Source organism: Lagenorhynchus albirostris, chromosome 8 (genome assembly GCF_949774975.1).
Source record: "Lagenorhynchus albirostris chromosome 8, mLagAlb1.1, whole genome shotgun sequence".
Lineage (NCBI taxonomy): Eukaryota > Metazoa > Chordata > Mammalia > Artiodactyla > Delphinidae > Lagenorhynchus > Lagenorhynchus albirostris.
In genome coordinates, this window is record NC_083102.1 from 39,916,003 (window position 1) to 39,941,384 (window position 25,382).

Consider the following 25,382-nt stretch of genomic DNA (forward strand, 5'->3'; position numbering starts at 1 on the left):
GGACTGAGCTCCTCATCATCACTTAAGCGAGACCTTGGACCAAGAACAGAAATGAGCTATATATTTGAGATTCCATGTATGAAGCTTCTGGTTTTGGGACTCTGTCTGACTAGTCTTAATCTCTAAGGAGATCCAGTGATATGCAAAACCTCCAAATATTGATAATTGAACAAATGATATCACTTAATGCACAGATACTGCACAGGCACACTCTATAATTATACCCCAAAGTGAACAGCAAGTTGCTATTTCCCTCACAGTTTCTGAGGCAGAGGGAGAGTGAAGGGAGGGGAGGAAGTAGGACGCACCCTTTAGAATAAGGATGTTCAGGCATAGCACCAGATTATACAAAGCTCTGTAGTCTTTTCTTTAAACATTTCTGAAATTTTTTTCAATCTTAGGATTTAAACTTCCCTAAAGAATTTTAGGGAAGTTTACAACCAGCTATTGTAGATTGAATTTCTCTTTCAGAAAATGAAATTATTCCTAGAGAGAGAAGAGAGGGATCTCAAGTCATTTCCCACCCCCTGTAGCTGTGGGGACTCCCCAGCCAACAGTGCTCAGATTTTGGCATCGTCAATTAAGCATGCACTGGAGGTCAGGCTGAACTTCTTTATCAGGGAGCAGAGTGATATCCTAAACCCTATTAGATCTGACTTTTGGATTGCCCAGGAAAACCTTCCATTTATGTGTAATGCTCAGCTGGTACAACTTCTACCTGATGCTGAGAATGCTGCTATTCATTAACAAAACTTCACTCTCCAGTCCCTCGATCCCAGAGGCTAAGTTATTGGAAAATCTGTAACATGTGAATTAAATTCAACAGACTTCGCTCTTTTTAAAAAATGGCTTAATCTCCAGGAAGTATAATCTTTAGTTGACCAAGTATTTTGAAATCCCAGTTACGTCCAAAGTTGAAAAGAAAAGCAATCTTTGGACCTAGTAACTACTGTTTTTAGAGCATTTGGGGTTCAAAGCCTTTAGTATTTATTGTACATAATCTTAATGACAGTGTCTTTATCTTTTCATTCATTCATATATTCATTCCAGAGATGTTGAGTACTCAGTGACAAACACCATTCTAGAATACAAAGATTAAAAAAAAGCATAGTTCCTGCCTTTAAGGAAATCATATTTTTAGGAAAGAGACTCTGTTTAGATTAAGTTTGATTATGATTGTCATGAATAATGCCATTGTCATCAAAAACAAGATAGGACAATGAAAATATTTGATGAATATTTTTACATAACTCATAATAGATTTGAAGACATTTTGCAAAGCAATATTTTCAGAAATGTTTGGCCAATTACAGAATTTTTCTCAGGGTTATTACTTGGAAGGATATCACTGATGTGTGCATATTAAAATATTCTTTAAAATATTCTTGATGTGTTATTTTAGTCATAATATGCTAACATCTCTTATGGTGCCAGCACAGAGGCTTAGACATGGTAGACACCCAATAAGCATTCCCTTGAATTTTAGATTTGGAACTTTTAGGAATCAGCTAGTCCTGTGGTCCTTAATCTTAACTGGGTTTTAGAGCACTTTGAAAATCTAATGAAATCTTTGGAACTTTTTTCCCATTAAAAAAGCACATATTTACAAACACTTAGATTTTTGTATACAGTGTTAGGGGATTGGTGGATTACCTTAAGTATCATCCATAAACTCCTTTGGGGTCACATAATCTAGTCTATATCTTCCATTTTATAACTGTTAAAAATCATTGCCAAGAACCGGGATTGGAAAATTATGGCCCTGAGGCCAAATCCAGCCTTCTTCATTTCTTCTTCTTGTACAGCCTGAGCTAAGAATGGCGTTTACATTTTCAAATAGTTACATTTTAAACAGTTATGTAAGAGCCTGTATATTATCTTCAACTTTGCCTTTTGGCTTGCAGAACCTAAACTATTCACTATCTAGGCCTTATAGAAAAAGTTTGCCAATCCTTGCCCTAGAATGGTCAGAAAATCTTCTAAATCACTCGGTCAATTACTAGAAAACAGAGGACTAGAATTCATACCTCCTGATTTCTCATCCATTGGTCTCTCATTACTCCTGTTGATCAATTAAACTGTTGACTGATTGATTTAAACCCAATAAAAAAGAAAACAAGGAGTTGTAAATCTGGAGTACTTGATAAACAATTTCTTAGATAAATAATTGGACATTTTTGCAGGAAGTTGAAATCCAGAGAACTAAATGACCTATCCAAAATCATATTACAAATTTGTTAAGGAAGCAAGACTAAGCTGTGAAACTCAGGCTGCGCATTACTGACTACTTTTTTAAACTTTGCATTATTTTCCATCCCACGTGTTTGAAATGCAATACTTCTTGTGAAAGGAAATAATGGTATGGAAGGAACTTACTTAAGGAAAATATTTGAACAGATGCTGTTGTTAACTTCTAATTAAGTGATTTTTAAAGCTATTTTCAGATTCCTCCTGTCATGTCATACTGTAAAAATGGAATGCAAAGAATTATGATAACCATTATCACAAAATCACACATGCTATCTTGAATATATTCTTTTAGAAATTTCAAAGTACCTGATTGCTATTGATTGTTTTCTTCTATCGATTAGGGCTGCCAAAATGGTTTCAAACTATATATGACAATATTAGCAATAATAGAGTTTAAAGAGTTTCATAATAAAAAATAATAAAACTACTTAAAAGATAAACATATGGGGCTTCCCTGGTGGCGCAGTGGTTGAGAGTCTGCCTGCCGATGCAGGGGACACGGGTTAGTGTCCCGGTCCGGGAGGATCCCACATGCCACGGAGCAGCTGGGCCCGTGAGCCATGGCCGCTGAGCCTGCGCGTCCGGAGCCTGTGCTCCGCAACGAGAGAGGCCACAACAGTGAGAGGCCCACGTACCGCAAAAAAAAAAAAGATAAACATATGAATAATATGTGAAAGCAATACCAGATCCCCTAAAGACTTCTATGAGGTTTTTAGCCACAGTCCTTTTTTTTATTTTCTGATCGATTTTGAAAACATTTTTGTCCATATTTAACCACTAATAAAAATTAAGTGTCAAACTCAGAGTAGTGTGTACTACACAGGAAGAACAAAACAATTGTTTCTATAAAGGAGGAGTTGTGGTCAGAGTAGATAAGCTTGGGGTTTTTTTCAATATATTTTTTAACATCTTTATGGGAGTATAATTGCTTTACAATGGTGTGTTAGTTTCTGCTGTATAACAAAGTGAGTCGGCTATATGTATACATATATCCCCATATCTCCTCCCTCTTGCGTCTCCCTCCCACCCTCCCTATCCCACCCCTCTAGTTGGACACAAAGCACAGAGCTGATCTCCCTGTGCTATGTGGCTGCTTCCCCCAGCTATCTATTTTACGTTTGGTAGTGTATATATGTCCATGCCACTCTCTCACTTCGTCGCATAAGCTTGTTTTTCACAGTAAGACTGTCTGCAGATTCTGAACTAGGACTACGTTGGTAAGTCTGGCATGCTCTCTTTATGCATAACCTCTATTCACATGCCCCCCAGCCCAAGTCTTTTGCACTTACCTGAAAAAGCCAGATTTCTCAGGGAAATGTGCAGAGTTAGGCCATCTGTCTGAATTCCAAATCTGATTCTTTTTTAATGACAAGGCTGCTTGGGCACTTCCACGGTCTGCATGCACTCACAGGGCCTAGCCGGTTCACCAAACAAAAGGAAGCTAGTGTTTTAAGTTAAGTTCTGCAAAGAATCAACAGCAACCACAAAACCTCAAGACCATTTCAAACACACTAACACTGAAAAACCAAGCTCTTAAAGATGAACAGTCCAAGTTGCAAAATTATAGGAAGGCCAACTGTCAAGAAATTCTTTTTTAAGGTTTTAGGACTACTATGAGAACCCATTTTAAAAAAAATTATTCAAACTGAATTTTGTAGAGAATGGGGGGAAAAGGCAGTGATATTATAAAAATGTGTGCTGAACTGTGTGCTGTGTTTAGGGTGGAAGAATATATATATATATAATTTCCTTTCAGAAAATTTACGGAGTTGTTCTATACCCCATTGGGGACCTAGGACTCCTACTCTTATAATGTATTTTGGTGATTAGCTCTGTTATTGATATATAATATTGACTAAAACATGACACTAACATCAGCTCATTTAATTAGAGTTAAGAAAGAGGATATTTGAACCAGAGTCTATTATAGTGCCAGAGGAGGGGAGTATGTTAGTCCACAGCCTCGTTTTTTAGACCATGAACATTATCTTCAAAAGAAGTTCTGCACACAGTGATAAAGATATACTGCAAATGTTGAAAGAAAACTAAGTTCCTCAAACTGCTCTAACTTGCCTGCCATTTTATGCAACACTATAAATTAACATTTTATCAATATTGTAATTATCTTGTAAATCACCTAATAACATAGAAATCTGTGACTTTACATTGCTAATTTATTAAATATCAACATTTTAAACACCACTCGAATTTTTAAACTCTAATTTGACATTTCTTTATTTAAAAAAAATTACGGGAGCATCAAACTTGTACCGTCCCTGAGTTCTCTCTACTTTAAAGGCCCAAATTAGAATTATGATTTTGGTAACTTCAGATGATTTGTGGTCTCCTTTGCAATGCTGGAATACTAATATTCTAGGCAAACATTTTGCAGCTCTTGTTACTCATTGTTCACATTTCTCATTTCAAACATAATGTTATAAATGCACCTGATTTTGTTTTTTCAGTTGCAAGGGAAGTATTCTACATCTGGAAAGTCTTCAATTTCGGCAGGTGTGCACCATTTGTGTTATAGGAATAAAAATGTTATATGCTTCAAAATAACTCATGCTGGAGGAATTTCAATTCTTAGTAATGGTAGAGAAGACTGTTATAGACAAACCCACCCTCTGAGAAGAACTAAAAAAATTGGATAGCATATAAATTCTATTGGCTTTAGAAAGCTGGCCAGGCAGTGAGAACCTGAAGAAACCAAATCCCCGGGAGAAGAGAAGTACAAAAAGTGAACCTGATTTTTGACTCTTTTTTACTCAAGGTGCTCCTGTTTATAACTGGCCACTGAGAAGCAGAGAAATCAAGCAGAAAAGGGTAGCATTATTGGCAATAAACAATGGGAATTTCATTATGATAAATGCCACAATCTTTCTAAAATATTACAATTCTAAATTTCTTGCACTTAATAATGTAGTTTCAAAATATATAAAGCAAAATGATGACACAATTAAAAGGAAAATGGACAAATCCATTATCATAGGAAGATTTTTAACAGATGTCTCTTAGTAACTGATAGACCAAGCAGATAAAAATTCCATATGGATATAGTAGATTTTTAACAATGCCATCAATAAATTTGACCTAATATACATACCCTATATCCAGCAAGAGCAAAATTCACATCAAATGTCAAAGCCAGTTAACTAAGTGATGGGTATAAAGGAAATCTCAACAGAGATCTAAAAACTAAAATTATACACAGTATATTTTCTGACAATAGTAGTTAGGCTAGAAATCAATAACAAAAAAGATAATATTAAAACTTTCTTATGTTAGAAAAGTTCTTGATATAAGTACTTTTAAATAATTCAAAGGCTAAAAAAAATGAATACAAATGAAAATTAGGAAACTTTTTCTTTGAATGATAATGAAACTTCAACTTGTCAAATCTTTCAGAACACAATTAACACCATACTTAAATGCTTATATTAGGAGTGAAGCTGAAAATAAATTCTCCAAGCATCCATGTCCATAAGTTAAAAGAAAAATAAACCTAGGGAGAACAAATAGAAACAAATAATAAAAATAAAAGCAAAAGTCAATAAAATATTAAACAAACATGCACTGGAGAAAATCAATATAAAAGTTGTTTTTTTAAAAAAAGTTGGTTTTAAAATTTGATAAATCTCTGAAAGACAGGTCAAGAAAAAAAGAAAGAGGGCACAAAACACGAATATTAAGAATGATTTTATTCAAAGGAGGGATTTCAGTACAGATCCCACAGTTAAGAAAATGAAAACAAGAGGATATCATAACAGCTTTAGAGTAATAATTTCAATGAAACAATTAGATGGTTTTAAAAGCCATAATTTTCCAAAACTGCCAAAATACCACAAGAAGAAATATAAAATACAAATAGTTTAATATGTAGTAAAGAAATTGGATCTGTAACTAACATCCTTTGAAAACAAATTTCCAAGCCTGGCAGTTTTACTAGTGAATTCCTCCAAACATTTAGAAATAAAAATCAATCTTACATATACTATTCCAGAGACAGAGAAAGAGGAAAAATTTCCCAAGTCATATTTTGAGGTCATTGTAACTTTGGTAGCAAATACTGGTAAGAACATTACATTAAAGGACCTAAGGGAGCCCACTGTCTTATTTATATAGATACAAAACTCTTACAAAATGACAGCAAAGCAAATCCAGTGATATATAAAAACGATAATACAATTATTCCAGGAGGGCAAGCTGGTGTAACATGTGAAAATCGATGAATGCAATTCACCACATCAACAGAATAGAGGAGAAGAATCATAATCATCTCAAACAGAGGCAGAAAGATCACTCAATAAAATTCAGCATCTATCTGTGATTTTAGAAAAGAAAACCTACAAACTAAGAATAGAAGGATGTTTACAACATTTTATAGCAAACATCATGCTTCAATGGAAAATATTGAAAGCTTTTCTTTTGATATCAGGTATACGTAAAGGATGACTTCTGACTATTAGAATACTATTCAACATTGCATTCTAATCTAGGATCTATCTTAACCCAGTGTGTTGAGGCAAGACAATCAATAGCAGGTATAAGTATTGGAAAAGTAGAAATGAAACTATCTTTATTTGCAAGAGCCCTGATTTTATACATAAAAATTCCAGATTTTTGTAGTTCATATAACTGACAAAGGACTCATATCAAATATATATCAATAAGAAAAAGACAGATAATACAATAAAGTTAGTATACACAAAATACATTAACAGACAATTTGCAAAAAATTTCCCAATAAACCCACAAAATGTTGGTCACTCTTATTAGTGATTTGGGAAATGCAAATAAAAACTGCAATGGAATATCACTACACACCAGATAGCTGAAATTTAAAAAATTTTTTTTATACAGCAGGTTCTTGCTAGTTATCTATTTTATACATATTAGTATATATATGTCAATAAACACACCACCAAGTGTTGCAGAGGGTGTGGAGTGAATAGAATATTCATATACTACTAGAAGGAGTGGAAACATGGCACAACTAAAGCTTTACTTCTAAAGCTGAGTATACACATATCTCATGAACTGGCGATTGCATTTCTAGATACACACCCAACAAATAATGCGTATGTATGTGTTCCAAAAAAGTTACAAGAATGTTTGAGACAGCAGTAGGTATAACAGCCCAAGTCTAAAATCTTCCAGATGTCAATCAAAAATAAAACGTATTATCAGAAAAAAGTGGGATGTATAGAATTGCTCTTACCATGAACATGAATAAAGTACTGCTACATGAAAAACCATAGATGAGTTTTGCAAACAATGTATTAGTAAAAAGAAGCCAGACACAAGAGAAGTCGCTGTGTGATTATGTTCATACAAAATTTAAATACTGGCAAAACGGATATGATATTATAAATCAGGTAGTTGTTACCTCTGGGATAAATGAGAGGAGTAACTGAAAGAAGGGGGACTTCTGTGCTATCTCCTGGTCTGGGTGGTTGCTCCCGGTAATTCTGTGGTTGTACTACTATAATTGGTGCACTTTTCTGTCTGTACATTATACTGAAACAGTAAAAGTTTATTTGAAAAAATGACCCTCACTGGAAATTCGGTGCTATACTTGATTTAACACTAATTATTTTCACAGTTCTATTATTTCCACATAAGGATTCAGCCAACAGTCTCTTTCTTCCTTGAGGCTTGAGATGGAGTGTCCTCCTCTTCCAAATTCCTTGCATGCTCTTGCTCATTTTCCGGGATATGATGCTAATACATCCTCTTCCTCACTTTGAAATATGTTTGGTCAGTGCTTCATCCCCACTGAAATAGTGCCAGAACAATTCGCTCCAAATCCATATTTAGAGCTCATTAAGAGAAAATTTGCATGTGGCATTTGTGAACTTCCAGCTCTTACCTATTAAATCAATGTGCAAAGTACACTTTGGTTGAACTCTGCTGCAGATCTTCAGAATCATCTTAATCACATAAAAAGAATGATTTCCAATATTGGCACCCCATATAAAAATGAGGCTGGTGATGATAAAATGTCAAATATTTAAAGAGCAGGAGAGGGATCTATGAAGACAGAATCTCAGTGTTTGAAGATAGGCACTGATACTAGAAACACCTTCCACGTAATCATCCAGTCTCTACCTGTTCATTGACAGCTCTGATGTTTAAAGCTATTCATTACTTACAAGCTGAAATGTCTCACTATACCATCTACCCACATGTTCAATTCCCCCTCTACCACAGAGAAAAACTTAATCCCTTTTCTATACGACAGCACTGTAAGTGCTGATAATACTTGACTTGTCCAGTCTTCTCTTCTCCATGCCTGGAGCTTTGTTCTGTTAAAACAATACATGTGTGGTGTGGCTTTGAGCTCCTCCATCCTCCTGGCCACTCTGCTTTCAATACCCTTCAGTTTAGTTAACTTCCTCCTTCTTCACAGTTTATCCAGAATGGCACCTAATGCCTTCAGTGTACTCTGACCTGTGAAATGATGTCTCTTTGTTATATGGTGCTTTCTTTAAGAGCTTCCCACAAGCACATTTTCCACCATCCTGTGGTTTAGACCCAAGAGAAGACCTTTGCATTGATCTTTGCTAAACTTTACTTTGCTCCAGGCTTTTCCGTAACTTTTTGGATCCTAAATCTGATCACCACGTCGCCATTCAAGGTGTCCAATAGACCATAACTGAAGCTCAAGGCCTCTCCCAGCCACCTGAAAGCTTCCAGTTGGGCAACAGTCCATTCATGTGTGTCCTTCAGCTAGAGCCATTCTCCAGATATCATACAGCCTAGGATTCCAGAATGTCAATATGGCCAGCAGCTACCTTGCTGAATACCTGGATGAAAACCACATAACCTATGTCTAATGAATATTGTTCGTCTTCATTCTGGTAACATGTCCAAGATATCCCTGTCACAATTTAACTTTCCAGCCACGTGAATTAGCATGTGGACTCTGTACTCACAGTAGAACACAAGGATTTGGAAATCATCTGCGTTCAAGTTCCTCCCTTTCACCTGGTTAACTGAGTATCCTCAGAAAAACCACATAGACTCTCTGAGCCTCATTTTGCTAATTAAGACAATAGGCTAATTGCCTAGGCCTCTGCTGGAGAATTTTGCTTTGATTTGTTTTATGATGTGCATGAACTTTGTCTAAAGCAGCATTTTCCCTGTAAATTATTCCATGAATTGCCAACTCCACATACAGAATGTTCTGAAACAGACTATCAAACATCCCCATGAGTGCAAAGGCCCAAAGTTTTTACTATTTAATGCATTCAGACACTATATTTAGTTATTAAAGAAAAGTTGCCACCTGTAAAGAAGTACTGTTATACAGGAAGGTAATGATGATGAGAACAACCATAGTGAGGATGACAGTGATGATGATGATGATGCCTTTATATTCAAACTGTGGCTCCCACCCTGAAGTCTACACCATAAAACTTCTGTTGTTGGAATAACTAATAACACTCACCTGGCTTCTCATAGTATGAGGAGTTCTATTTATATGCATGTCAGGATATTGTAAGGCATTTCAGGGCAGTTGCTAGGGTGACAAATGAATTAATTATATGAGGAAACATAAATGTACCTCAAATCTATACTTCCTCTCAGCAAGGGACTAGATTTGAGGTCTATGTAATTCCTAGGAAACAAGCTTCATGGTGCCATTTTTAAAACAGAACTTGGTTTTCTAGAAGCAGAGCATCAACCCTTGCACTGTAGGAGACTGCCCTCCTATAAATAGATAAGAAATCTAATGGTATTTTGACTTAGGCAGGAAATCTTAGAACATTGGGGAAGACTTTCAGTTTTCAATGTATTTATTCACCAATAAATTTCACACACACACATACCCCAAATAGATCTAGTAACTGGATCACCAGAAACCTTTATTCTAGGCTAAGCCAGGCCAGCACCTAATCTGAGCTTCACACATCCCCACCCCATTTTCAGAAATAGTCTTGGGCTTTTTCTCTTGATCTTAACCTTAACTTTTTGCCTCATCATCCATTTCTATGTACACCCAGCTCCCAACTGTTTGGCTTTGTCTTCCCTTTAGTGGATCTGTGCTTGCCCTTTGTAGCTTAAGGTAGATTTGGCTTTTTCAGTTCCAGGAAGCCTCCCTACCTGATTGAGCCCTACCCTGGAACTCATCAATGATGGTTTCCTTGGTTACCTAACACTCACTCCTCAAGTGAGAGGTTGAGAGCATTTACTTGAGAATGGGCAGCTCTTGCCAGAGAAGTTTAAGAGACAATTGCAATAGACCTTTCCTTTAGCAGCCCCCAAAGTTTCATTCTCGTTGAAAAAAAATCTCCCCAGGTTTTCTGTTTACTTAACATTTTTGTCTCAGTTCTCTATTTTGGTCACTGTGTCTCCAGAGTACATTTTTTTCTTGAACGATAAATTTATTAATTTATTCAATGAATACTTATTGTACCAGGCATTGTACTTAACGGCATAGCTCCAGAAGCTGCATGTTAGTTTGATTCCTGCCTTTGCTGGGGACCCTGTCATCTGCTTGTGCAACATCACTCATGGGCCTCGTCACATGGGCCAGCACTCTGCTAGAGAGTGTCTCTTTGTCTTTGAATTCCTTCACCTGGGAGTACAAGTCTTCCCATTCACACTCTCTCTCTCATTTGCTATCATCCCCAACTTGTTCACCAAAAGCTTAATTTCTCTACCATAATAAACTCATTTGTTTAATCCAATGTCCATATGTCATGTACAGTTCAACAGAAGATGAGATCCATGAAATTAGGGACTGTGATTTATCTACATCCAATTGACCAAAACTTAGCAAACAGCACAAAACACATTGTATACATTCAATAAATGATTGCTTAGTGAGTGGATGGGTTGATGGATGGATGGATGGTTGCTTAGTATGTGCCAAGCAGATACTAAGAATTTTATATAAAATAAATAAACCCTGGGGATGTAATGTTCATCATGGTGGAACTAGTTAATACTGTATTGTATATTTGAAAGTTGCTGAGAGTAAATCTTAAAAGTTCTCTTCTCAAGAAAAAAAAAACTTGTAACTATGTGCAGGGTTGGATGTTAACTAGACTTATTATGGTGATCATTTCACAATATACACAAATATCAAATCATTATGTGGTATACCTGAAACTAATATATGTCAATTATATCTCAATTAAAACTAATCAATAATTATATTATCCCCTCAGCAATTGTAGGGAGTAGGAATCATTAGTCTCATTTTACAGATGGAGAAAAACTCAGAAATATTTTGATAACTTTCCCAAGATTATTGTTAACAGTAATACTGTTATTTTGTTTATTAAGTTATAGTTGATTTTCACTATTATATTAGTTTTAGTTGTACAATATAGTGATTCAAAATTTTTATAAATTATACTCCATTTGTAGTTATTATAAAATATTGGCTGTACAATATACCCTAGTAGATTATTTATTTTATACATAGTAGTTTGCATCTCTTAACCCTCTACCTTTCCCCTTCCCCTTCCCTCTGCCCACTGGTTTGTTCTCTATATCTGTTAATCTTTTTTGTTATATTCACTCATTTCTTTTATTTTTTGTAGTCCACATATAGGTGATATTATACAGTATTTGTCTTTGTCTGTCTGACTTATTTCACTAAGTATAATATCCTCCAGGTCCATCTGCGTTGTTGCAAATGGCAAATTTTCATTCTTTTTTATGACTGAGTAATATTCCATTGTATATATAAACCACGTCTTCTTTATCCATTCATCTGCTGATGGACACTTAGGTTGCTTCCATATTTTGGCTATTGTAAATAATGCTTGTATGAACACTGGGATGAATATATCTTTTTGAGTTGGTGTTTTCATTTTCTTTGGGTATATACCCAGGACAGCAATATTGTTATTACTTGGTATCATGTTAGTCAGAGTTGCATTAATGATTAATAATGATTAGTAACCCTGTTAGCTAGCATCCATTGGATATTTATGCCTTCAATAAGTATTTTCTTCACATTATCTTATATAGTCCTCAGGTAACTGTAGAATAGGGCTATTATTATGTCTATTATATGTATTTTTTAATGCCACATCCAAAAGTGTCCTATAGGTGCATGACACTCTGAATGAAAGATGTGAAAGCTACCTTTTCACTTATTCACAGTTCTTTCTCCATGGCCAACACAGGAGGTAGAGCATACAAAGAACCCCTGCTTCTGCTTTTCTAGGAAGAGTATTGCCCAAAGCAAATAAAATCAGTAGATATCTACAGTTGCTCCTTCAGTTCTTCAATACTAGAAAGATAGTCATCTGGACCACTAAATTAGTTTGAATTTATCTCCCAGTAGGGATAGCAGTCGGGATAGGACCACAAGGTTTTGACAAGTTATGATAGTATTAAAAAATACATATATTTCTCTTACACGCCATCTCAGACAATTAAATAGCTAGTTAAATGTGGTGTTTTTGTGATGAGGACACAACTATGAATCAAGTTCATCTAATGTCATCATTCCTAATTTTATTTATTTTTATTAAAAATTTTTACTGTGGTATAGATGACATATAACTAATTGTTATATTAGTGGCAGATATACAACATAATGATTTGTTATTTATATATACTGAAAAATGGTTACCACAATAAGTCTAGTGAACATCTGTCTCCTTAAATAGATACATTTTTCCCTTGTGATGAGGACTTTAAAGATTTACTCTTAGACACTTCCAAATATGCAATACAGTATTATTAACCACAGTGATACTAGTATTCTAGTACTAGTAATACATAGTATTATAATATATACATACTATTATAGTATTATAGTATTATAATATAGTATTATATATAGTATATATAGTATTATAATAATACATAGTATTATTAGCCATAGTGATACATTACTCTTATATCGGCTTTCCCAATAGAGACTTATAGCTCTCACAGGATTTCTTCACTTTTTAAAAATCTTAATTCTCTCTTCTCTTCCACCTGAATCATTTTTAAATATATAATCATTTTTATAATATAGTATTTTATAATATAGTATTTTATAATATAGTATATATAGTATTATAATAATACATAGTATTATTAACCATAGTGATACATTACTCTTATATCGGCTTTCCCAATAGAAACTGATAGCTCTCACAGGATTTCTTCACTTTTTAAAAATCTTAATTCTCTCTTCTCTTCCACCTGAATCATTTTTAAATTTCTCTGGGTCACTTATTCTCTCTTGCGTCAGATCAACTGATGCTTTCTAATGCATTCTTCATCTCATTCATTGAGTTCTTCAGCTCCACAATTTCTGTTTGGTTCTTTTTAATAATTCCAATCTCTTTGGTAAAGTACTCCCTCTGTTTATTAATTTTATTCCTGAGTTCATTAACTTGTCTTTCCGAGTTTTCCTGTAGCTTGCTGAATTTCCTCACAACAACTATTTTGAACTTTTATCAGTTTAAGTAGCAATACTTCATGCATTTGAATTTTACCGCTGGAGAATTGCCATTTTCTTTTCGTGATACCGTATTAACATGATTTTTCATAGTGGTTGATGAAATGTGCCTCTTCTGTTGCATGTGAAGTATCAGATACCTTTCTTATTTACAGAAGGAAGGCTTTGTTTACTTTGATTCTGACAGTTCAACAATCTAGCAATTGGAAACTTCTCTTTTGCTTTCCAGAAGATGGTGCTATAACACAGGGTTTTGGTTTGTTTTACTGAACAGACTCTCCATGCTACACACTTTCACTTTCCACCTCCTCTGCCAGAGAGGTCGCCCCTGCCACCACCACAATCCCAGCAAGTGGCAGTGTCGGTCTGGGTTGTGAGGCTCCCCTGGCCTGTTCCTCCTTTTCCTCTGCCTCCAAACTCATCTCCATCCTGTTCTGATGGCTTGCTGAGTTCTCCCATCAGGTGGGCTGCACCTCTACAATTTCTCTGTCTCCCATGAGTGCCCAGTTTTGCACTCTCCAGATTACCTTCTTCCTTTTGGTAGCAAGTGGGGGTGGGCAGGCCAGTGGGTGTGGATCCACATCTTCCTCTGAGGTCCTATCCACTTCCTATCTACTTCTCACAGGTGGAAAGGTGGCTTTCCCGGGTGTCTTGGTGTACTGTGCAGAGGCACTTTTGATGGGTTATGGATGTCTGGTTAGTTGTGAATCAAAAAGAAGAGAAAAAGGGAATGACTCTTGCCACCACTATGTCCACATCACTCTCCTCAAAAACTTTGCTCTAAATAAGAGTGGCCCGGGGCTTCCCTGGTGGTGCAGTGGTTGAGAGTCTACCTGCCGATGAAGCGGACACGGGTTCGTGCCCCGATCCGGGAAGATCCCACATGCCGCGGAGCGGCTAGGCCTGTGAGCCATGGCTGCTGAGCCTGCGCGTCCGGAGCCTGTGCTCTGCAATGGGAGAGGCCATAAGTAGCCCACGTACCGCAAAAAAAAAGAGTGGCCCTAGGATAACTATAGAAAAGTATATTTCTTTTCTATTTATTAAATATTTCACCTTTTTGAAAATATAAATCTAAATGATATATCTTGGTCCTGGTCAGCCTTTATCCTGATGTGATAATGCTGCAAGGATGGCTGTTTGCCACCTCTAGTGAGACTTGTGAAAAATGATGCTCATCATGTCATGTCTCTGACTGCAGCCCAGGACACAGCTCTTCAGTGGCAGAGGCTTGTCTCCAACCAGCTGATGCTGCATCACAACCATGTAGATATACAGAGAATTAAACCTCCTGTAGCTATGGTGACAATAGACTGGAATATCTGTGGGTACATTCTGTAACAGGGCCAATGTCACAATAGTGACCCCAGCAGGTTTTAGGTTCTCCACTGGACAGGCTCACAACAAAGTTTAATTTGAGTTGAGTTTTATCTATACTGATGCACTCATTATCTTTTGTAACACATTGTTATTCACCACTGTGTGTCCTAGTTTGAATAAGCATCTTCAGGAAGCATATATCATTTTTTTTTTTTTTTAATTTTTGGCTGCATTGGGTCTTCATTGCTGCGTGTGGGCTTTCTCTAGTTGCAGTGAGTAGGGACTACTCTTCGTTGTGGTGCACGGTCTTCTCATTGCAGTGGCTTCTCTTGTTGCGGAGCACAGGCTCTAGGTGCACCAGCTTCAGCAGTTGTGGCTCGTGGGTTCTAGAGTGCAGGCTCAGTAGTTGTGGCGCACGGGCTTAGTTGCTCCGCAGCATGCGGGATCTTCCTGGACCAGGGCTCAAACCCGTGTTCCCTGCGTTGGCAGGAGGATTCTTAACCACTGCACCATCAGGGAAGCCCACATATATCATTTTATGGGATGCTTTAGGCAGGGGTCAGCAAACTTTTTCTGTAGATGGCCAGATAGTACATATGAGCTCTGCCACAACTACTCAAATGTGCCCTTATAAGTCAAAAGCAGTCATAGACAATAAACCAATGACTGTGGTCCAATAAAACTGAATTTATAAAAAGAGACAGCAGGTCAGATTTGGCATGTGGGCCATATTTTGTGGCCTTCTGCTATTAACAGAAACAATTGTAGTTAGATGCAGGGTTCTAGAGCAAACTTGAAGCAGTTCTGAAGAGTATTATATAAAATAATATTATATCAAATATATATATTATATTATATAAAATCCAGTTTGATCCATCTTCAGACTGCTAAAGGTTTCAAATCGTTGGAATCTTGATCCAATTGTTAAACATTCTGAGCCACCTCAGACATTTCACTAAAGCACTGCCATTCTTACTTCTTGCCCAGGAAAATTGTGTGAGAATAGGTGTAGACCTTCTAAAATTTATCTGGTACCTTTTTTCTTTCCTCTGCATTATCTTTGAGCATAGAAAATGGGCAGAACCTCTAGTTTAAAAATTTGCCAGAATAAACATCTGATCTGGATACTGCTGCTAACACTTTTCAAATTTCTCTTTCAACTCAAGGGCTCTCATCTGTTCAGTTGGTACATAGTGGGCTTCATGACTATTCTCTTGCCAGCCATGGTGCAAAAAATCTCCCAGGCTTCTCAGGAATTAGCCTGAGTGATGGCGAATTGCAGTATGAGTGCCTGTAACCAGTTATAATCTTGAAGGACATTTTGCTCTGAAATGAGTTCTAAGCTGTAAACTCACCCATTTTAAATTTTAGGGTCTTGTTAAATCAGTCAACAATTCCTACTGTAACTGAGTCATCACAAACAAAATTGTCTTGTTATATATAGGATTTTAGAAACTCACACATTAAGAGATTTTGAAATTTATTCCCTGATCAATTTCCCATCCCTTTCCTTAAAATGTTCCAAAATAAAACTGACCCCCATTTTGGCTGCTCATTCCCCGCCTCCCCAAAATAGTAAATCTCTTTTTAAAATTGTCTGTGCCATGGTAATTTTAGAGAACTTTGTCATTAAAAAAAAAAAAATCACCTTTATTCACATAAGCAGTCTAGGCAGAAAGCATGTATTTATCACATCAGAGAAAGTTCTTTCCGATAAGACCTATCTTGAGGCATAGGTTCGGACAAGTATCTAACTTTTGGCGGGCGGCTCATTGGGAACACACTCGCTGACCCAGCCCTGCTTTAAGGACCTTACAGCACACTCCCATATCATTTGCAGAAGCATCCTACTGCAGCGTAAAACTGTGGTGGCAAACTCCTGTATGAGTTTTTTATAATATAAACAGTTCAGAGTTTCTGTCATAAAATTAACAGTTTCCCTAATAAAACACAACATCTGCATTTTATATCTACCGTGGGTTATGAGCCCCAGCAGATCAGAGAGTTTGAGTTTGCCTTTTCCTCCTCACTAGGTACCAGGTACAGGAAAGCTATTCTGAGTTCCAGATTATATCGATTATAAAGCTATCCACCAGAAGACATTTAGAAATAACCCTCCCTAGGAGACCTTTCACATCAATTGCCGGGCTGATCTTAGGAAAGAATTGTGAGCAACAGATGGTGCAGGCTGATGGTCCATTCTCATTGGCAAACACATCCAGGCTCTCATTTTCTTGGTCAGCCATAAAGCCTTAACATGGAGGAGGAAATAACATGAAATAAAATGAATTCTATGTAATACAAAGTCCATCCAATTAATACTAAAACCCAGCTGGACTGGAGTTTCAAACCCCTTCTTGGTCTTTAGCTTCTGAAATACAGAGCAAACACCAGCTTTGTTGATAGTGACAGTGCCCCAGAGAATAATTTTTTTTGCATAGCGTCAGAGCCAACCACTGCAAACCATGTCAACCTACTTTTCCCTCTGCGGTGAATTCTGGGAGACTCTTCTTTCAGTCTCTTAGACCACTAATCTGTTCTTATATCAGCTTTGCAATTCAATTCATCTACTGTTTTCTTTTTAATTTCCAAGGACCCTGTCTCAATTTATAACATCTATGAATTCTCTTTTGTTAATGTTTTGTTTGTTTCCCCCATTAACTCTGCTTCCTTGAATATTTCCTTTGTCTTCATCTTATCAGTGCCTCTGTTTCACACTATTAGCCTTCTTGAAAATTTGAAGATTTAGAACTCTATGCTCGTATTTTGAGTTGAGGGTTTAGACGTAAAACACTGTTGGTCACGAGTCTATTTTCATTCCCCAAAGAGAGTTCTCATTCTCCTGCTGTGGCTAGAAGTCCTGATCATGGACTAGTGGTGTTTATTGACAGGAGGGCCTGGGGATGAGGTTGGGCAGAGTGGGCAGGAGGTCAAGTGAGTAGAGTGGCGCTCTCCATTCTTCCTGTCAACCAAATGCTTCTCTGGGAATCTCTATGTCAGAACTTTCTCTACAGCAGTTCCTGCCTTGGCTTTAATCTAGGGGTAAAGCCTGGTGTCTACTGCTCCTTTTCCATTTTTAATTCCCAGCTGTCACCCAAAGGTAGAGCCTAATCTCCACCTCTGCTCTGCCTCTTGGTCCAGCCCAGTCTCCCCAGAGATTTCACTGGCGGGCAGTGCAAGTGGAGAAGCAGCAGCCCCCAACTAGCTCAGCTATTTTGAAGGAAGACCTTTAATGAATTACCCCAATGGTTGCCTTGTTTGCATTTGTTGACTCTGACTTTAAAATTTCTCTGGGTCTCTTTGGAGAGGAAAGAATCCCATCTGAGATACTTTTCTCCAGCCTGTATTTTGGGTTGTATTCTTTTAGCTCTGATTCATAATTGCAATGCCTCAAGACTTCTGCTCTACTGATAGCAGACTTTCATTTTTTTTCCCATCACTGTTGGAAATTATATCTTTTAAAATACATGTTTCAGAGCTGTCAATGAACTTTGGGACAGAAGAGGAAAGAGGTGCAAGTGCTGAATCCTTCAACTTACAGCAGTAGTTTGAAGAGGTTATTTAACCTTGTTAACAAGAGGCAAATCTTGGTAAAGATGTATGGGTTTGCTTTATCATTTACTCTCTGTCTGTCTCTTTCTGTGTGTGTGTGTGTGTTTGTATGTGTATGTATGTGTATACATATATTTATATTTTTCCAAGCCTTAAATGATCTTTTAAAGTATTATGATCAATTTTATGGATGAAAAATTCAGTTGAGGCTTAAGAAAAATTAACTTGATATAATTCAAACAATAGGTATCTTCGTACTACACCTGATCTAGTACATCATTTTATCTAATTTTTTATACTTTTAAGTGATTTGCCCCATCTAGACTTTGAACTGTATCATTTCAGGATAATCGTTTATTCATCTCTGTCACTAGTGCCTAGTAGTGGCTGACATACACAGTAGGCACTCAATGCATGTTTGCTAAAATCAGTTGAAGTGAAAGAACCAGGACTCTAATCCAAGTTTGTCTGACTTCAGAGTATACGTTGTTTTCACCATATTCTCCATCAGAGCTGACAACTGCTCTAATTCTTTAGAGTTAAGACATCACTCCCTCCCAATGCAATGTAAGGAAACTGCATACTCTTGCAATCCCCTTCCTCTAGCTTGACACATTTCCCCAAGTGATCATTTGCGTATTCAGTAACTATTCTCCACAGAAGTCTCTAGCAATGAGTTTTAGAGACTAGAACCCTAGAGAAGACAAGCAACATGTCTCCGTTTTGCTTTTTTGAGTTGCTTCCCTGGTGGTCTACAAACTTAGGATAACATACAAGTTGGAAAATTAACCAGATGTGAAAATAAAATATAATGTCAGGAGTAACAGCTTTGGAGACAAACAGAAGCAATCAGTTAAAGCTGAGGCTGCACCAGTGCTGGAATTCAACAGTGTCTGATCATGATTAGCAAACAGCACTTAAAGGCTATCAGTTCACATAGACCCATTCAGGCTAGTGCTTTTGCTCTTTGGTTTAAGAAGAGAAAGGAGGCTGTACATGCAGGTTTACATGAATACATAAAGGTTCAAAAAGGGCTAATGGAAGCAACTTCAAGTATCTTCCCAAGACTGAGTTCATGGGCTCAGTTCTAAGTCTTACAGAGGCTAGAAGATCTCCTTTTACGAGGAACACTTTCAGACTTTCAGGCATGAGTAGGGTAACTTGGATTTCCAGACCATAGATGAAGTGCAACACAGAGTGAGTACGATGAACATGGTCCTCATTTCTGCTCAGAACCCATTAACTATCATGATTCTAGTCCTGTGAATTAGTGCATTGATGATGGGGGCCACAGAGTAGTGACAGGACACCCATGGAGACCAGGAGGTCCAGCAGGAGGTGCTGTAAGCCCACTGGAAACTTGTGAAGAAAAACAGCAGTACCTAGACCACATTTGTAATATTTGTGAGACAAATGACATACCTTGTAGGAATCCCTCAGAACTTTTGTGGGAGGCGGGGGCTGCAGAAATTGACTTCACAGGGGACCAAGAAATAAGTTAATAAGCCAAAATATTTTGAGAATTAATATGAACATGACCTCACTTTCACCCACAGCTCTTGGGATCTATGAAGATTCTGATTTTATTTCCTTTATTTTTAACCATTTCCTTAATTCCTAATATCATGTATGTTTAGGCATACTATCATAGCTTATTTAATAAAATAGTCTCTGAAATCTCACTGCCCAGTCTGGATACCCAGATTTGTCATTTGCTAGTTGTGTTACTGCCCTACATTTACTCCTGAGCCTTTGTGTGCTCACTATACACATCTGCAAAACAGTACCTCCTTCAAAGCATCATTGTGAGTATTAAATGGAATAATGGATTCCAACATAGCATAGGGCTCAGCCTCCTATAAGCATTAGTTCATGTTAGCTGTGTAGCTATTGTCATTAGTATCATCATCATCATCGTTATTATTGAGTTCATCTTCATTTGGGGCATTAGACCTACTCATCTCACTGTAATTTTCATTTTCTCAACATGTTTTTTTTTTCATCATAGACTTCTTGGCTTTCTGAATAGTCATCTGCATGCAACGACTTAACTCTCGCTTTGAATTTTCCCTTTTCCTTTCAGCGGATAGTGGTGTTTGTTGATTTATTTATTCCTTCATTATTCACTAAATCACTTAGTCAACCACCGTTTAGTATGCCTACTTTATGTTAAGCAGAATTCTAGGAACTAGGCATATGGCACGGGAATCATGCATACAGCATTAAACTGCCCTCAGGGAGCTTATATTATCATGGAGGAGATAGACAATAAGATAAATAAATATGTAATGTAATGTCAGGTCAAGACAAGGGCTATGAAGAAAAATAAAGTAGGGCAAATGAAGAGAGAGTGACAGGTAATGTAAGTTAAAATAGAGAAATCAGGAAAGGTACCTCTTTATTTGTAACAGAGCATGAGGATGTTCAAGCTTAAGGACACTGATGAAAGCAATAGAGTTCTTGGAGGTAAGCAATTAAGAGGAGTCTCCTTGATAGCAACAAAGAAAATGGTAAAGCAGCTGGAAGTATAACAGAGAGAACCAGAGAACAAGATAGCTAAGAAGAGCTCTACTGGGGTAAATCAAGCCTCAAAGACTACCTCTGCAAAGCAGCCCAACTCTAATTGAATCAGACTGTGGAGCAATTTATGACCCAAGGTGTTGTCAAAAACAATAGAGAAATCAGCCGGCAAATAGTGGAGGCTAACAGCTTGGTGTGATAATCTGCCTAAAGCTTAACAGGGTGTTCAGGGAAAGAAACAGTCAAAGAGAACCAGCTAAAGCCATATTCATCCCTGGGGAAGGTGGTCAGTGAAACTATGCACATGCCCAGCGCTGCACCCTTTAGGGAGTGACATCTGAGCAGGCGTACTACATGGGAAATAGACTTCACTGAACTAGCCCAGCCATGTCACTAAATTAATAAGCAAGCAAACAATAAGAATACCAAAGAAAATAGGGAGGAGACAGATTTGTATTCCTGTTTGCAACAATATATTATTGAAAATGTCTGGTTTTCAACAAAAAACGGATAAGACAAAAATAAACAGGAAAGTGTTGCCCGGAAACAGAAAAAAAGAGTAGACAACAGAAATTGCCTTTGAGGGCGTCAAAGCAGCCATTATAAACATCAGAGCTAAAAGAAGCATGTTATAGAAGTAAAAAAAAAAAAAAATGATGTCTCACCAAATAGAAAATATCAATGGAAATTCTGGAGTTGAAAAGTACAATAACTGAAATTAAAATTCACTGAATTGGTTCAACAGATTTGAGCTGGCAGAAGAAAGAATTAGCAAACACAAAGATAAATTGATAGAGGCTGTGTAATCTGAAGAATGGAAGGAAAGAAGACAAAAACTATAGTCAGCCCTTTGTATCTTCCGGTTCCACATCCTCAGATTTAACAACCACATGTCAAATTTCAAAGCTGGTTGAATCTGCATATGCAGAACCCCCAGATACGGAGGGCTGACTCTATTCCACCATTCTGTATAAGAGATTTGAACATTACTGGATTTTGGTATCTGCAGGGGTTCTGGAACCAACCCCCTGCAGCTCCCATGATAATCTCAATACATACAGAAAAAGCATTTAACAATATTCAACATGCTTTCATGAAAAAAAATTTAACTAGAAATAGAAGGTATTTCCTCTCTCTGATAAAAGGCATCTACAAAAGTCTCACAGCTAATATACTTAATGGTGAAGCTGAAGACTTTCCCTTTAAGGTCAGGAACAAAACATGGATGACCACTCTCATCACCTGTATTCAACATTGTATTGGAGGTTCTAGACTGAGCAATTAGACAAGAAAGAGAACTAAAAGACATACAGATTACAAAGAAAGAAGTAAAACCATCTCTAGTTTCAAGTGGCATTATATTTTATGTAGAAAATCCTAAGGAATCACTAATTAATGAGTTAAGAAAGATTACAGAATATAAGATCAACCTATAAAAATCAGGTGTATTTCAATAGCAGCAATGAATAATCTGAGAATGAAATTTTTAAAAAAATTACTTAATAGCATCAAAAAGAATAAAATACTTAGATGTAAAATTAACAAAAGAATTGCAAAACTTGTACTGCCAAAACTACAAAACATCATTGAAAGAAATTAGAAGAAAACTAATAAAATGTAAATATGTTCATGGATCAGAGACCTAGTATTGTTAAGATGATAATACTCCCCAAATTGATCTATGAAGTCAATGTCATCTTTATCAAAATCCCAGCTGGCTTCTTTGCAGAAAAGTCATCACGGGACTGTGGAGTAGAGAACAGATGGAGAAGGCAAGAGTGGAGGTGGGAAACCCAGTTTACACGTAATGCCACTCATCTAAGTGAAAGACGGTGATAGTCTGTATTAAGCTTAGGGTGGTGAGGGACTTCCCTGGTGGTCCAGTGGTTAAGACTCCACGCTTAAAATGGAGTCTGCAGGGGGCGCAGTTTCGATCGCTAGTCAGGGAACCAAGGTCCCACATGCCGCAGGGCACAGCCAAAAAAAAAAAAAGGAAGCTTACGGTGGTGGAGATAGAGAAATGTGACTAGATTCAAGACATATTTGTGGGTTAAATAGGAAAAAATATGAAAGTAAACATAGGGATAAATAACATGTCTGTAAATGTATATGATCTTGGAATAATTTCCTCTAATGAGCCCTTCAGAGAATAACTGCCAGATAAATCTAAATAAATGATGAGAATCTGCTCATTGACTAAGATGCAATGTTATTCTTCAGTGAGTGTTCTGCAGAAAAAGCAACATCTTTCTTGATTGTTCTTGGCAACTTCTCAGAAATTCTCATTTAATTGTTTTATTGTGGAGCAGGAAATCTTGCTGTATCTTTTAAAACCTGAAATCTTGCTGTATCTTTTAAAACCTCCTTCCCCAACTCAAAGCCTCTGGCAGAGAATTAGGGGGTGGGAAACAGCACAGGTTCTCAGGATTCCTAATAAAAATAGAAAGCCATTAATTTCAGAATAGATGTTTAAAGCTATTACATTATTAACATAAATGAAGGTCTGAACTTTTTTTCTAATTTCCATTTTATTGAGGCATAATTGACGTATAAAGTTGTAAGATAATTGTACATCATAGTGATTTGATATATATATACACTGTGAAAGGATTCTCCTCATCTGGTTAATTAACACATCCGTATCCATCACCTCACATATTTATCTTTTCTTTTTTGGGGGGTGAACATTTAAGTTCTACTCTCTTAGCAAATTTCAATTATACAATACAGTTTTATCCACTATAGTCTGAACTTTTAAGCAATTTTTTCTATCTCTCATCTTCAAGATACTACAACAGATAGCAAGCAAGAGACAAATACAAAAGTTGTGGTTTTCTTGTAAATATGAGTTCATTCTCAGGTTGCTAAATCAAAAGGATTAAACCTACTGATGTCTATTTAATCATTAAACTAAGTAACGGGATATTTTACTTTTAGCCTTATAGTCCGTACTTCAGGTATCAGCTTTAGCTCCATCAGCCAAATTCATCCTTTTAATTTATGACTTTCATTCTAATTACTAATTTCTTTACACAATGTGTTTAACTGCATTTTTGTACCTGGGATTATCTCATTTGAAACTCATTTTATCAAATATTTTAACATCTCATTTTGTGTGTGCTTTCAGAATTAGATAGCCTAGAGGGAAAATGCTTTGCTGAGCCAATAATAAAAATACTATTTAAAAAAATTCTATACTAGCAGATGCAGTTGACATGGCTTTTTAGAATTTTTATTGACTATGGTTACCCTAGGACTTTATATTCATTGAAGTCAAAGCCCATGTTTTAGTTACCTTGTTATTAGGAGGTAGTGCATTGTTATGTTTTGTTTTGTACACATAGTTCTTCTAACTCGGTGCTGAACTCAATACTAATATCAAAACTAATGTATTTTTATATTTAGCATTTATGCTGTAACAGTGTTAAAATGTAAGAGTTTTTAATGTGATAAGCTCTGCAAAGTATTTGTAGAAATTTCAGGATCTGAAAATCAGATATCTTTAGGACAGATAAATTTTTTGTTCTAATAAGAGTTTAATTTAATTCTAGGTAAGTAAAAATCAGGGAAAGGGCTGATTAATAAAGTTAAGGAAAGAAAAGATCAAGTACTTACAGGAAACCATCTGTGGAAATGTTTTAAAATCAAGTACATTATATATAATGGCAATATATACCCATTTACGCAGACTCCAGATATAACCAAGCAAGTATGACAGGCCATTATGCTGGCTGTAATGAGACTCCACCTATTCAGATAATCATCCTTTTGCTTAAATCACACTACATATCTTTCCTTGACAATGAAATTAGGTTAGAGGGGAAAGAGAACATTAACAGTTACTATGTGCTGACCATGGGGCTTGGTCCCAGGTTCATAAATTGATTTCAGACATTAGAGCACCAAAAACTCCAGTGTTTTTCCTCAATGATACCATCTGTAATTAAGTAATAGCAAAACAGAGAACTCCAAAGATGCCAGGCCAAATTATTACCACAAATAAAAAATAAAACATCCAGATTTATAGCAGAAAACTGAGATAGTGGTACAAAGAAACAGAGATGATAAATGTTAATAATTACCCACAAATACTGCAACTACTACTGTTTGTGCACTCCATAGCACAGTGTGTGCACAGAGCCCTTAATCTTCCAACCTGGTAGTATTTCAAGGAGGTATTTTTGTTGCATGTTCTCATCTTAATATTCCCCTGTGCAAAATGGTTAAGCTTTGGATGCAGCTTTGTGAATTCAGTGAGTCAACATTTCCAATGTGATTTGGTCTCAGAGAAGCAGGTATTGCAGAATATGATAAGCTGCAC

At 36.6% G+C, this 25,382-nt stretch overlaps 1 protein-coding gene across 4 annotated transcripts in view; it reads right to left on the bottom strand.

Moving 5' to 3' along the window:
* Positions 1 to 25,382, bottom strand: part of LOC132524636 (probable G-protein coupled receptor 141) — a 188,807-nt gene that overhangs the window by 59,483 nt on the left and 103,942 nt on the right. For 2 of the 4 annotated variants that reach the window (XM_060156844.1, XM_060156845.1), the window contains exon 3: positions 3,540 to 3,664. The exons of the other annotated variants lie outside the window; for them this stretch is intronic. The gene's annotated coding sequence lies outside the window, so the exon portion shown is untranslated. The remainder of the gene's footprint in view (positions 1 to 3,539; positions 3,665 to 25,382) is intronic. 4 annotated transcript variants of the gene reach the window in all.